This window comes from Schistocerca serialis, unplaced genomic scaffold, assembly GCF_023864345.2.
Source record: "Schistocerca serialis cubense isolate TAMUIC-IGC-003099 unplaced genomic scaffold, iqSchSeri2.2 HiC_scaffold_1198, whole genome shotgun sequence".
Taxonomy (NCBI): Eukaryota; Metazoa; Arthropoda; class Insecta; order Orthoptera; family Acrididae; genus Schistocerca; species Schistocerca serialis.
Genome location: NW_026047401.1, coordinates 105,001 through 107,500, shown reverse-complemented (window position 1 = coordinate 107,500; position 2,500 = coordinate 105,001). Strand labels below are relative to the sequence as shown.

Genomic DNA, 2,500 nt, shown 5'->3' with positions numbered 1-2,500 from the left:
TACTGAGACATGCATGGCTTAATCTTTGAGACAAGCATATGACTACTGGCAGGATCAACCAGGGAGCTGCGTCAACTAGAGCTGAGCAGCCGGCCGCCCGGGAGTGTGTCCCGGGGGCCCGCGCGAACACGCAAGCGTCCGCTCAATTATTCTGCAAACAGGAGGAGGCTGAGCTCCCCTGCACCATACACCTCGAAACCCTCTCAGGTCCCGGCGGCGCGCAGCGCCGTCCTAAGTACTTGGTCGGGTTCGAGAGAGGCGCAATCGCCCGGGGTTTGGCGAGTAGACGCTTTAGGTGCGACCACCCGTGCTCCCAACTGAGCTTGCCGCTGCCGACAGAGGCCCGGGAGCGTGCTGTCGTGGCATTGCCGGCGGGAGACAACACGCGCCACCTACGGTGACCGGCAGCTCCAACGCCAGCGCCACAGAAGGACAAAAGCCCCACTTGGGTGCCGAAGCGAACTCTCCCAGCACAGCGCACGCGCCAACACGTCCGCACAGCTGCGATACAAACCACCTGCGAGAACCGCAGAGGCGACCGAGCAGCAGACGGCGTCGCGGCGCCGAGCGCCGGGCGGCGGCGCATCCTCAGCGCACACAGTCCTCAATCGGACCAGCACACTGCAGATGTCCACCGCGCTTCGCACCGGGCCCGCGAGGACCTACTTTGGCCGCACGGCGCCGCGTGCAGGGTGCGCCGGCGCGCAGCTGCGCCGCCTGCCGCCTCCGTCGGCCGGCGCGCCTGCCACTGGCCGCCCCCACCAGCCGGCTGTAGCGCGTGCGCCCACGCACCGCGCGGCCAGCACGCCGGGAGGCCCCCCCTCACCGGCCGGGGACGGTCCCACCCAGCCACCGCCGCGTATCGCTTCACACCCAGATGCCATTCACGTTCGTGGGCATGGTGGGTATCGCTGGAACAACCGGTTGGTAGCTCAACCGATCGTCGCCATCACTGATTCACCTCTAGCGAGAACAACCGCACCACAACGGTTTACCAGTTGTTCATTTGCGTAACGTCACCAGCAAACGTAGGCGTCCATCGCCATTTGCAAATTCAACGATTGTTGCATGCCTGTGTCAGGTGTCACGACACACTATGTCTGCCCACATACACGCAACAACATGTGCACGCTTCGCGAACACGTGGAAGGTGGCCCCCGTACGTATGCGATGTCCATTGCGCGAACGACTGTCAACCGGCCTCTGTCGCATGTCGCAGATGTGGAACGCAGTGCACCATGCTATCACGGTGTGTGAGAAGAGACGACTACGTCTGACAACACGCGCCACTACATCAACAGACGGCTCATGCTGATCGCCATCCAGGGCATACCACACTGCAATCCAGCTCTTATAGGGAGACGACACGTAGCTGAGTGCACAACATTTGGACCGCATGGTTCGCCGTTGTTGGCGCAGTCGTTGTACGGTCACATGTACCACGATGTATCATTCAGTACATGAGGACCAATGTGCAGTACAGTGTGTGATTTGGACGTACAACATCAGCGGACAGTTGACACAGGCCGTACCACAGCGTAGGCTAAGTGCTTCGCCATGCGAATGCCAATGAACAACTGCAAATGCCAATGAACAACTGCAAAGGGCATTGAGCATGTACGTCCTGCTGCCATCCACATTACAGTGTATAGCTGCAAGGTGTTTAACATGAAGCGATACACTGGGGACCGGGCAGTGCGAGTAGCAAACTATATTGCGGGGGTTGCAGTTAGGCAACACTACACTAATTTAACGCGTCGTATGACAATTACAGAGCAGGTTAAGGCCCAACGTGTGTTGGGTTAAGGCCCAACGTGTGTTGGGTTAAGGCCCAACGTGTGTTGGGTTAAGGCCCAACGTGTGTTGGGTTAAGGCCCAACGTGTGTTGGGTTAAGGCCCAACGTGTGTTGGGTTAAGGCCCAACGTGTGTTGGGTTAAGGCCCAACGTGTGTTGGGTTAAGGCCCAACGTGTGTTGGGTTAAGGCCCAACGTGTGTTGGGTTAAGGCCCAACGTGTGTTGGGTTAAGGCCCAACGTGTGTTGGGTTAAGGCCCAACGTGTGTTGGGTTAAGGCCCAACGTGTGTTGGGTTAAGGCCCAACGTGTGTTGGGTTAAGGCCCAACGTGTGTTGGGTTAAGGCCCAACGTGTGTTGGGTTAAGGCCCAACGTGTGTTGGGTTAAGGCCCAACATAGGTTGGGTTAAGGCCCAACATAGGTTGGGTTAAGGCCCAACATAGGTTGGGTTAAGGCGCAACATAGGTTGGGTTAAGGCGCAACATAGGTTGGGTTAAGGCGCAACATAGGTTGGGTTAAGGCGCAACATAGGTTGGGTTAAGGCGCAACATAGGTTGGGTTAAGGCGCAACATAGGTTGGGTTAAGGCGCAACATAGGTTAGGTTAAGGCGCAACATAGGTTAGGTTAAGGCGCAACATAGGTTAGGTTAAGGCGCAACATAGGTTAGGTTAAGGCGCAACATAGGTTAGGTTAAGGCGCAACATAG

General features: G+C 57.7%; 1 non-coding gene across 1 annotated transcript in view; it reads right to left on the bottom strand.

The window, feature by feature from the left end:
• Positions 1-65, bottom strand: part of LOC126435214 (small subunit ribosomal RNA) — a 1,910-nt gene extending 1,845 nt beyond the window's left edge. The window contains exon 1 of the ribosomal RNA XR_007579771.1: positions 1-65. This exon is cut by the window's left edge and continues 1,845 nt beyond it. This is a non-coding gene — a ribosomal RNA (small subunit ribosomal RNA).
• Positions 66-2,500: the final 2,435 nt, after the last annotated feature.